A 12,857-nucleotide genomic window follows, 5' to 3' on the forward strand; every position below is an offset into this window, starting at 1 on the left:
TCATTGCTTTTTTCCTTCCTCCCCCTCACCTGTCCAACCATTTCTGCCTCCTCCTGGACCTTGAACCTTTGCTTTGCCTTTGTTGTTGGACTCATACTCATTCCTTTAATGTGACCTCTAGCATGGATCAGCTGCACCCTTGACCTGCACTGGGCAATCTTGCTGTCTGACCCAATGCCGAGCGAATGATTGGGAAGCACCCCTTTAAGCCAGAGAAAGTCAGGAAGCTTGGTCCAACATAGATGCCCCTGCTGAGCTGGGAATAAGACTTCAGTTCCATCGTTTGTGGTCTTAATCCAGCTGTTTCCCTTTTCTGGACTCCGATTTCCTCATCTGCAAAGGGAAGGGTTGGATGGGAGCAGTGATTTTCAAACTGTGTTCTTGAGATAATCTTAAAGGATAGTCACCTGGGTCAAGGTGAGTGGTGAGAAAAAAATCTGAGTTAGTGGGATTTAGAAAACCTTCCCACGCCTCAACCTAAACTCTTCGGTTTTATATATGTATTGTACTTCTTGAAACGTTTTTGTTTGAAGAGCGAAATGCATGGCTAGAAAATTTTCAAAAAAAACACTGGGTTATACAGCCTTAGCCAGTGGTGTGCTGGGAAGTACTTAACAACTGACTCTCTGGGGTCCAAGCAGCTGGGCAGTGGGTGTGGGGTGAGATATGAAGAGAAGCACTGATTTGTAGATTTGCCATTTTCTGTGGTATAAATACTCCCACCATGGCCAATTTCAAGATACTAATGTGATACCAGCCAGCTGACAATATTCCTGGAAATTTAGCCATTGGCACCCTGCTGGTCTCAGTGTTCTCCCCAAATCTATATCTTCATCACCCGCAAAATGTTTTCTAATGCCCCTTTGCAGTTAATTCACTCATCATACCTTTGATCCCAGGCAAACTACTAATAAGCTTCTGTCACTATAGGTTAACTCAACATAATATTTTTGAGATTTATCCATGTTTTTGCACATATCTGTAGTTCATTTCTTTTTATTGCTATGTGCTACTCCATTGTTTGAACATACCACAACTTTTTATTATGAATAAAGCTTCTGTGAACATTTGTATGCAAATCCTGAGTGGATATATTTTAGCATTTTCTTGGGCAAACACCTAGAAGTGAAATTGCTAGATTGTATGGTCAATGTATGTTTAATTTTAAAAGGGAGCCACAGAGTTTTTCAAAGTGCTTATACTAGTTTACATTATTACCGTGAGTACATGACAATTCTAATTGTTCCCCATTCCACCAACACTTGGCATTGTCAATTTTCTGAATTTTAGTCATTTTAGTGGGTATATAATGGTATCTCATTATATTTTTAATTTGCATTTCCCTGATGACTAATGATGTTGGGCGTCTTTTCATGTGCTTTTTGGACTGCATATGCTCTTTTGTAAAGTGTCTTTCTAATATTTTGCCCATTTTAAAAGTTGAATTGATCATCGCTGTGGTTTGAGTGTGCCCCCCAGATTTCGTGTGTTGAAAACAATCTCTAAATTCGTATCTTGATGGTATTTGGAGGTGGGGCCCCTGGGAGGTAATTAGGATTATATAAGGTCGTGTTGGAGGGAGCCTGATGATGCAACTGGTGGCTTTATAAGAAGAGAGTGAGAGACCTGAGCTGGCATGCTTCCTCTGTCTTGCCATGTGATGCCCTCTGCCAGGTTACGACACAGCAGGAAGGCACTTGCCAGGGGCTGGCACCATGCTCTTGGACTTCCCAGCACCCAGAACAGTAAGACATAAATTTCTTTCCTTTATAAATTACCCAGTCTCAGGTACTCAGTGATAGCAACAGAAAAGAGACTGATAGTCATCTTCATATTGTTGAGTTATAAGTGTTCTTTATACATACTAGACACAAGGATTTTGTGAGATGTATGTTTATACATTTTCCCAGCCTTGAGTTTTCCTTTTTTATGTTCTTAATAGATTTGAGAAGCAGAAGTTTTGAATTTTGATAAAGTCCATTTTATAAATTTTTTAATTGTTAGCGCTTTATGTGTCCTACCTAAGAAAATTTTACCTACAACAATGTTGCAAAGATTTTCTCTGTGTTGTCTTTGAGAAGTTTTATATTCGAGCTTTTACATCTAAGTGTATGCTCTATTTTGAGGTAATTTTTTTATTATGTGGGGAAAGGGTTTAGTTTTGTTTACTTTTTCTGTATGGCTCCTTAGTTGTTGGAGCAATATTTATTGAAAAGACTATTCTTTTTCTGTTAAATTGATACAGCACTCTTGTCAAAAAATTAACCACAGTGTGTGGGGTCTATTTCTGACCCTGTATTCTTTTCTATTAATTTGTTGATCATTTTGCCAAAATTACAGTGTCTTGATTATTGTATCTTTATAGTAAAATTTGAAATCATATAACTTTGTTTCTCTTTGAAAAATTATTTTGGATATTTTAGGTCCTTTGTATTTCCAAATAGATTTTAGAATCAGCTTGTCCATTTCTACAAAGCAGCCTGCTAAGATTTTGGCTGCAGTTACAATGAATCTATAGACCAGGGGTCCTCAAACTTTTTAAACAGGGGGCCAGTTCACTGTCCCTCAGACCGTTGGAGGGCCGTTGGAGAGTGCAGCACACATTCCACACATGCGCACTGTGGGCCCGGGATGAGCTGGCTGCTAAGCAGGACAGGCAGCAGTTGCAAAAACACCCAGCAGGCCGGATAAATGTCCTCAGTGGGCCGCATGTGGCCTGCCACCATCTGGGGAGAATAGCATGTTAACAGTACTAAGTCTCCCAATTCATGGACAGAGTATATGTATTTATTTAGGCCTTCTTTAATTTCTATTTAATTTAATTTAATTTAATTTTTTTTAGGGGATACAGTGGTTTTTTTTGTTACACGGATGAATTGTATAATGGTGAATTCAGGGCTTTTAGTATACTCATCATCCGAATAGTGTACACTGTACTCAATAGGTAGTTTTTTCTATTTGTCCCTCTTATTTTTCTGTTCCTTTACTCCATTTTTTCCTATCTTTTTTTTTTTTTTTGATTAATTGAATATTTTTGAGTATTCTGCTTTATCTCTAGTATTTTGGGTATTAGGTATTCTTTATTGCTTTATTTATTTATCTTTAAATTGGTGGCTCTAGGATTTACAATATCCATCTTAACTGATCACAGTCTACCTTCAAATATTATATTTTGTCACTTCATGTATAGTGTAAAAACATCACAACCATATTCTTTATGTTCGTCCACTATTCTTTATGCTACTGTTTTCACACATTTTATTTTTATATTGCTGTTCTTGTTTTAGGTTAAAATTATCCTTTAAATAAATAAACAACCAAACTCAGAAAATCAGAAAACATCTTTTATATTTATGCATAATTGTATGTTTGCTGTGTTTTCACTCTTTCGTGCTCCAAGTTTCCCTCTGGTATCATTTTTCTTCTTCATGGAGAACTTCCATTAACATTTCTTCTTATGAAGGTCAGTTGGTGACAACTCTCAACCTTTGTTTGTTTGAAAAAAAATATTTATTTTCAACTTTATTTTTGAAAGACATTTTTTTTCTGGTTGTCAAATTCTAGGTGACAGTTTTAATCTTCATCCCTCAAAGATATCATTTCACTGTATTCTGATTTGCATAGTTTCTTCTGAGAGGTCTGTGATAATTTTTCTTTTTGTTCCCTGAGTTCAAACGTCTCTTTGTCTGTATAGCACTGCATATTTTCTATTTACTACTTATTTTTTTAGAAATTGATTGTGATTTCTCTTGGTATACTTTTTCTTTGTGTTTATCTTTCCTTGGGTTCATTGACTTTCTTGCATCTGTAAATTTATAGTTGTCATCAAAATTTAGATTTTTTTAAATTGCCGTTATAAATTCAAATATTTTTCTCTATTTATTCTTCTCCCTCTTCTCCCTCTAGAACTCCAGTTACTTATAAATTATACCATTTGATATTGTCTCACACAGCTCATTGAAGTTCTGTTCACATTTTTCAGTCTCTTTTATTTGCCTCATCATTCATTTTGAATTTTTTTTGGTATGTCTTCCAGTCCACTGACCTTTCTTTTGATAGTATTTAACCTGCTCCTAATTCTATCCACTGAAATTTTATTTTAGATACTGTGTTTTTATTCCTAAAATTCCATTTGGTATATACATAAATTCTCTCTCTCTCTCTCTCTCTCTCTCTGTATATATATATATATTCCTTCATTATAGTCATGTTTTTCTTTCTATACTTGAGCTTACATACATAACAAATATTTTACCATCCTTGGCTGATAATTCATTTATCTTTAAAATATATAAATGTTTCTATTGATTGATTTCCCTCCTTTTATAGATCATATTTTCTTGTCATACTTACTTTTTTTATTGGATGCTGGGTATTGCACACTTCTTATTGATTATTGTTGGATTTTGTTATATCCCTTTAAAGAGTGTTAGGCTTTGTATTGGTAGGTAGTTGAGTTATTTGCTTGATTCTTTTGAGGTTTGATTTTGACATTTTTAGATGGGTAATTTAACCTTTTTACTCAAGGGCTAATTTAGCCTCGATACTAAGGCTTAAACCTCCTGAGGTGTTACTAAATTCCTTGTGCATTCAGCAACGTCTCTGTGCTCTGGCCGCTGGGAACTGAATATTTCCAGCCCTGGGAGAGCCCTGCAAATTGTTTGGCTTGTAGCTCCCTAGTGATTGTCTCCCCTGTTACTTTTTTTTGCACAGCCTCATGGAGTTTCCCTCTATGATGTGCAGATTAGCATTTAGCTAAAGATCCAGCGTGCCCCTATGCACATTTCTTGAGTTCTTTCTTTATATAAATCTCTCCTTTGTAGTACTCTGTGCCCTAAATCTAGCTGCCCTGGCCTCCCTAATCTCTGTCACTTCCTCTGTTTGGGTTCATCCTCCTGGTGATTCAATCCAGAAATTTCTCCCAGGTTAAGCTGGGGCAATTGTAGCTTTTACCTTAGTTTTTTTCCTTTTACCTTTTTTTCCTTTTTACCTTAGTTTTTTTTCCATGATCCATGGGGGATCATGGTCTTTTGTTGAGTGTTGTCTAATGTCTGAAAACAGTTGTTTACTATATTTTGTTCTGTCTTGTTGTTTCTTTTTTTTTCCAGTGTGTCAAGGGGCTATCCCATAGGAGTGTCTCCTTCATGGGTAGAATCAAAAGTTGAGGTTAAGTCTTTTACCCGATCACAAATAGTTATTGGGAGAACTGTGTATAAAACCCAGACATGACAGACTTCAAAGCCTATACCCTTCACCACTATCAAGGTCCCATTCTCCTCTTTTTTGGACCCTCATTCCAGCAAAAAGGCAGGTAAGAATCCAGCCAGTGAAAAGCAAATTGGTTACTCTGCTTGCTGGCAATTCCTGCAGAAAGGATTAGCCAGGGAGTTTGCTGTTATAGTTGGCTACTTCTCAGACTTAGCTGCCAAAGTTAGCTCTCATTTATTTTCTTCCTTGTGAGTGAATGGAGGAAGTATAGGGCAGTTCTTTATTTATTTGTTCACTCATTTATTAATTCTATCATTTATTCATTCATTCAGGATTATTTATGGAACACCTACTGTGTTCCAGGCACTGAGATTTTCTTTTTGTTGGAAGGGAAACATAGCTCCCAACAGGTTTTCCTTTGGTTTCTTCTTCCTTCCTTTATTCACTCTCCCAAACCTTCAATGTGATCCTGTGGAAAGACCCAGATGGTTACATTTTAGGGATGGCTCCCTGGACCCTGGTGGAGCTTCTAGGTGGTCAGGAGAAAAGTCAGAGTCTCCTTCCCTATTAATATAAATGCTAATACCCCTGGGAGGACATTAAACCACTGTCTGCTAAACCTTGGCTGGCCATTAATGTTTCAGGAGAGATTTACTAAGTGTTAATGAAGACTAAGAATGGCGGGTAACATAGGCCTCTTGAGAAACAGGACAGATTGAGAGAGCAAAGGAGTTCTCGCAGGAAAGGTGGCAAGGATACACTCTGAAATTTGCCTCAAGCTGAGCCATTTAAATATATGTCCCATGACTTCTTTGGCTGAGTGACTGATGTTTTGTAGGGTACAGGTCCCCCCCACACTTTATTTTTCTTGAACCCACCTCTCAGTAGCCCTTGGAGGTAAACATTAATATATGGCTGATGCAATGGAAACTGGGAGAAGGAATGTCACAGGCTCAAGTTATCCAGCTGGTAAGTGCAAGGTCTGAGCTTGAACCCTGGCTATCTAAGTCCAGAGCTGCTTGTTCTAATTCTGCTCTGTCATGTAAGCATGCAAAGTTGCTTGCTATGACCAAGTAACCTCTGTCTTCATTACTGGTGTCATCAATTAATTAAGCATTTTGCATGTGCAGCACCCCCTACACAGAGCACTAAGTTTTGTATCCACAGTCAGTTGGGCTCTTTGCATGTCATGCAGATGTTTGTTGCCAACCTTGAGAACAATTTCTTCCCCTTTGTGTCTGGTTGATTGGGACGGAAGTGAAAAAGCATGTCTGTTTGGCTACTGCCTGGAAGACCAGGAAATGACAAAGAAAAGGACACAAAGATGTTCTCTCCTAAAGCTCTGTATAACATGTGAGCAACTAAATCGGAATGAAGGGGCTTTTGAGGAGAAGTAGGAATGAAACGATAGTCTCTTGTCAGTTTTACTGCTGCTGGGAAACAGAACGCAATGTTTGTAGGGTGAGATTGTAAAGCTATTCTTAAGAGAGGCGCCACCCGCAGGCTCTAAATGCAGGCTAGATGGGTTAATGAAATAAACGCATTTCCTGCTTCTCCATGATTTATATTTCTAAGGCTGCACTACATAGTAATTCAATAAAGCTGAAATGGCAGGAATGTCTGGCAGATTTTTTTGGAATATGATACTTGGCTCATTATGGTCGTTCAATTTCAGTATCTGGATAAGGGCGAGATAAAAAGAGATGTCAGAAACAATCTCTTTTTATTCTTTTTCGGTCTCTGCTGCCTTAGCATAGCCTACTCCATCTCAACTTTACTCATGTCAGTATAATAGGGTATTTATTGAAGGCTTCCTGAAGCTTATGGTCTATTTGAGAATGATGAAGTATTCACTGCCTGCCAATCATGGTCTTCACAATTAGGACGTTTATGCCTCAGTTAATGATTTTTCTTTTCCTCCTGGTGTAACAAGATACTTTATCACTACCCTGTTAGTAACACGGGGATTGAGCCTCATGGTCATTTTCCTCTGTTGGGGCCCCGGGGAACTATTTAAAACCACTTCCTTGTGTGTGTATGTGAATATGTATGTGAGAAAGAAAGACTGGAGAAAGAGAGGAAGGGAACTCTTTTAGTTTCCATCCTGACAGTATTTACTGAATACATAGTCTGTGCCAATTATGGTTCTTTAGTGGAAATCTGCTCTTTTTGTCAGTTCTGCATCACTTCTTTTGGGGGGTACTGTCTCTCACCTGGTTGTAATTACCTTCTACACCATAGGGGCAAGCTCTTCACTCATTCTAACTAGTTGGATTTTTCTTTCTCGTGGACCTAATAATTGGTCCAAGGTTCATTCCAAAAGCCAAGTAGGGCCAATCAGTGCCATTTGGGTGGTTAGGTATGGATGCTAAAGGAGACGGGTTTGTGATAGTTGTCTTCTTCTTTTGATTTTTTTTTTTTCTGGTATTACCAAGAAGATAATGTAATCTAGAGATACTATTAGTGGCAAATTTCATTACCAAGTGATAAAAGAGGTGGTCTGAGAATGAAGCCAAGAGAGGGTAAAACAGAACTAAGAATGTAAGTGCAATGTGGACTGTAGCATTGTTTGATCTTCTGAATCAGGCTGTCCTTACAGCAAACACTAACCTGAGACTTCTCAGTGATGAGAGTTACTCCCTCTCTGAGGCTCAATTAGTTTGATTGGGGTTTCTGTCACTTGCAACTGAAGGATTCTTGACTAATGCAGGTTCTAAGCATCATGTGGGATAAAAAGGCCAGGGAAACGCTTAGCGGTGCAGTGGTGATCAGGACAAATGTGGTCTCTGCTCTCACGTTGTGCGTGGTTCAAGGGGATTTGTTTCAATGGCTGCATCAGCCAGAATTCGTAGCTTTGAACACTAGAAACAAGTTCTTGTTCTTTGAAGCAGATATAGGAATTATTAAAGGCCAAACATAGGATCCTCAGGGAAGCCAGGCTTTGAGACTACATGGGCCGAAACAAAATTTTGTCACTGAACTGATCGTCTAGAGACCCAATGCTAGCCCTAATGGTCGCAGACATTGCCCCATGCTCTGCCATATCTGAGGGGATGATGTTGAGGGTGGGACATTAATGATACAATATTGGTCACAGCTGCCTCTGAAAATTAGAGGTAGCTGCTACCACCTCTCCCAGAATGGGCTCCATGTGGGATCTGCATCTGGGTCAACGTCAGACGTGGGTTTATGTAACTGGGAGAGACTGGATCACATACCTGCATCCAGGTGGCAAGGGGAGTGAATATCTGTTACTATAGTAACCTCCATCTTGCACTAAACTCTGCGAGATGGGGACTTCTTCGTAGGAAGGACATTCAAAGATTTTGGGCTGATAGGATGACACATACCCACAGGGTTGACCACACTAGGGAAGGTCAAGTCTGACCCTAGAACTTTATGGGGCCCCAAGTATAAGAACTATGGAGCGTGCTGCACAAGGAGACCCAGATTAGACAGGCTTTGCCAAGTAGGCTCGTGTGGCATATTTCCCATGGAGCTAAGCAGCTAATGCTTCTCCACTTGTCCTTTGCTTGCAAGTTACCTTTTGGTAGAATAATAATAAAAACATGGTATAAAATCAACTTCTGGTTTGGGATTCATAAGGCAATGAAAATCACTTTTCTCTGCCCCAGGTTCTGATCAATTGAGAGACCAATCCAGGGGTAAACTTTATTATTAGCTGCATTGCTGATAAGGCAATATGGCTTTGACTCTATATACGGAACGTGGGCTTTTTGCTCCTTCTTTTTTCAAGTGAACGTGTCTAGCAATAGCAGACAGAGAAGATAGATGATGCAAGTCTCCCTGGCATAGGGTGCCTCACCTGGGACCAGGGGAAGAAAATGGGCAGGTGGAGAGCAACAGAGTGACCCAGATGGTCTTGGGTGAGCTTATTCTGTGCCCCTTTTCTCGTCCCAGCCAGACAATCACTCATTCCATAGGGAGAGAGGTAAAGACAATGACAAGATGTGTCCCTTTTACCCATATTCCCTCCTGTCACGTAGAAAAGGAGTGCCCTATTCTTTCTCGAAACAGGAGGAATAAGCACTCACCTAAGAGTATCATCAGTTGAGGTCTTACTCTGCATCAGACAAGGTGCTAAGCACTTTACAAAAATGATCTCATTTAATTTTCATGAAAATCTTATAAATTAATATAATAAGAGCTAATACTTATTTAATGTTTACTCCAGGGAAGAAAATTTCCTAAGCCCTTGGCATGTATTAATTTGTTCATTGTTTTCCAGCTTTTTTCATGAAATAGGATAATTTGAGGAGATTTTTAATAAAAGGACAGTTTAAGGGCAGTGAGAAGGGCAGGCACCAGGGGCCTGCGGCGCTCAGGGGTGGTAAGGAAGGAGTGAGGAAGGAGTGAAGAAGGCAGCGGTTACTGGACTCTAGCAGGAGAGAGCTGTGTCAAGAGGGCCTCCTTGACAGGAGCTGTCCCCAGGGAAAGCAGCCAGCCCAAAGTGACAATGTAGTGAGGGAACCCGGGAAACGGCCACCTGGGCCTCTGTCTTCTCCCTTCCTCCCTTCCTCGGCCAGAGGTCAGGTGTCTGTTAACATAGTTGACACAGGTCAGCTTCCAAGGCCCAGAGTAAGTGAAAAAGGATGAGGAAGGTGCCCTTGAGGGGCAAACCGAAGGTACTCAGCAGAGGCACATGCTATTTCTGTCTCTGTTTTATAGATGAGGAAATCAGAGCTCAGAGAGGTCACACTGATAATGGGCCTAAGATTATATCAGTAAGTGGTAAAGACAGACAGCAACTCGGTCCCCTTGACTATAAAACTCCTGCTCACCGCACTCATCCTGGCCCTGGGGCCTGTGGGGGGAACCGTTTGCCCCTGAAAAGAGAGCCATGTGCCTGCGTGCCAGGCTGGAGGATGGGGTCCCACATCGACTGGGCTTCCCCATGCCGGCCAGGCACCGTGCTGGGTGTTTTACTGACAACAGGCCTACTGAGCTGGCTGTAACTGATTCTCTTCTAGATGTGAATCATCTAAGTCTCGGAGAGGTTAAGAAACTTGCTCAAGGCCACACAGCTGGGTAAGACGCTGACCTAGGTCTGTAGGATTCCAGAGCGCATGGTCTTTCCATGGCGTCCCAGGGCAGGGGCCTGAGCACGGAGCACAAGGGGGAAAGGATAGGGGATGAAGAGGAGGCGGCCGTGTGAGACGTTTGGGGAGGGCAGGCAGGAACAGAGGAGGATTCAGGTGGCGGCGCCCTTCTTGGGCCTGGGAAGCATAAGGCATGTGGGCAGGAATCCCAGAGTGCCATCTGGAGTTCCAGAACATCCCTAAGCAGCCTTCGTCTCTGCAAAATTAGGCAAGCGGGCCTGTGCCCGGCTGCAGGCTCACATGGAAGCATACAAGCCTCGTGCTTTGGAAGCAGAAGCCAGCATGGATGATTATGCAGCAGATGGGAGTTTGCAGTCACGTGTTCGGAACGGGCACAGCCAGGGGACTCTGACTCCCGGGCGGTGCCGTCCTTGCGTCTGAGCTGCTGCTTCCTCCCCTGCCTGTTCTTGCCACTTTCTTTCTCCTCCCTCTGTCTCCTCTGCTTCCACTGTTAAAAAGACCTTAAAATTTTTTTTTAGTTTAAGTTTTCTCAAGTTTCCTCTGCTCCTTGCTGGGAATGGGGACACATCAAAGTGTTCAAATTGAAATCCCTTTTTCCCCACCCGTCAAACCTGCTTCTCTTCCTCGTTGGTTGCCCACGTGGCTTACTGGCATCAGATGCCCAGATGGAAAGTTGGGAAGAGCCAGCTGTGCTTTCTACCTGCCCCTCCTTTCCCTCTCTCCATCTCAGGTTAGTTCCCTCCTCTGCTTCCCTGTCTGGTTCTGCCCTCCCCCTCTCTCACTGCAGCTCTTCAGATATTTTTCCAGCAGATTCCCTGTTTTTGCTATTCTTGCTTTCTCCAGCATGTTGCCAACAGGTTGGACCTCTCTTCAAAACATTTTCTAGGTGTTTAGCAGTCTTAGCAAGGAGAGAAAATCGAGGCATTGCAGGGTGCCTTTGGAAGGAGGGTGGGGTGGGCAGACTGACAGCCCCCCAAGACTCCAGCCCTAATGCCTGGGCTAATGTTATCATACTTCCATGGGTAAAGGGACTTTAGAGATGTGATTGAGGTTAGTAATCAGTCGACTTTAAGACAGGGAGACTATCCTGGATTAGCTGGGCGGGCCCTTACGTGCAGAAGAGGAAGGCTGAAGGGAAAGTCAGAGAGATCTGAAGTCCAAGCAGGATTCGAAGCTGTTCTGCTGGCTTGACAATGGAAGGCAGTCACAGGCCAGGGACATGGGAGCCTCCATTCTACAACTGTAGGAAACTGTCAGGCACTGCCAACAACTCCAGTGAATTTGGAGGTGGGTTCTGCCCCAGAGCTTCCAGAAAGGAGTGCAACTCTGCACACACCTTCTCGGTCTCCTTAGATCCTGAGCAGGAAGTTCAGCCATGTCAGGCCAGACGTCTAAACTACAGAACCATAAAGTAACAAATGGTTGTTGGTTTTAAGCCACTAAATCTGTGGTACTTTGTTATGGCAGCCCCGACACAAACTAACACAAATAGAAAACTAATACGGAGGGAAATTAGCATGCACTGCATGCTAGCTGCTGACCAGGCACCGTGGCAAGTCTCTTTGACTGCTGTGCCAGACGGGGCTCTGAATTGCAAGCAACAGAAAGTGACTTTGGCTGACCAAAGCAGAAAAGGAATTTATGAAAGAATACAGGGCAGCTCCCAGAATCTGTAGGAAGACAGGAAATAATGCCTGAGAAATAGTTGGGAAAATAAAGGAAGAAAGGTGGCCAGAACTCTGCCAAAGTCGGGCCACAGAGCCAGTTTCCTGAGCAGGCCACAGTGATCCTCGTTGGCCACTGGCATTGTGGCTGCTCTGCTACCATGGCCAGGGCTGGCCACTGGGCACTGCTAGGGGCACTGCTGCCCTGGGAAACGAGGTGGTCCTGGTCAGTACAGTGTGGCCAAAATGAATTCTCCCTCATCTTGGCTTCTGTGGATTATTCATTTCAGATTCGAAATCCCGAGCAGGTGTGTCTGACTGCTCTGGCCTGTGTCATAGGCCCAGAAGGTTCAAATGCTGGTCATCCAAGAAAATGACTCACAACAAATGACAAATCATCCTACTCCATCACATTTAATCCACATAACTACCCAGCAGGGAACTAATTCTCTCCATCCCACTTCTCCTCTCCCATTTAATATCACTGCCATTTATTATTTATTTATTTTAGAGTGAGGGTCTTGCTCTGTTGCCCAGGCTGGAATGTAGTGGTGCGATCACAGCTAACTGCAGCCTCAAACTCCTGTGCTCAAGTGGTCCTCCCACCTTGGCCTCCAAAGTGCTGGGATTATAGGCATGAGCCACCATGCCTGGCCATTGTCCCCATTTAATAGATTAGGAAACTGAGGCCCTGGCAGGTGAAGCTACTTTCCTGAGATCCTGAGCTTGCACAGGGCAGAACTGAAACTTGAACAAAGTCATCTAAGTCTTGAACACATCACATGGCCTCTCCTCACAGGTGGTGACTTCAGCTGGATGAGAGTCCAGGTTCAGATCCCTTCTGAGGAAAGAAGAGGCAGGTGACTCCCATTTGGTCCTTGGTTCAGGGGACTCTGGGGAGACA

The sequence above is a fragment of the Microcebus murinus genome, chromosome 10, assembly GCF_040939455.1.
Source record: "Microcebus murinus isolate Inina chromosome 10, M.murinus_Inina_mat1.0, whole genome shotgun sequence".
NCBI lineage: Eukaryota > Metazoa > Chordata > Mammalia > Primates > Cheirogaleidae > Microcebus > Microcebus murinus.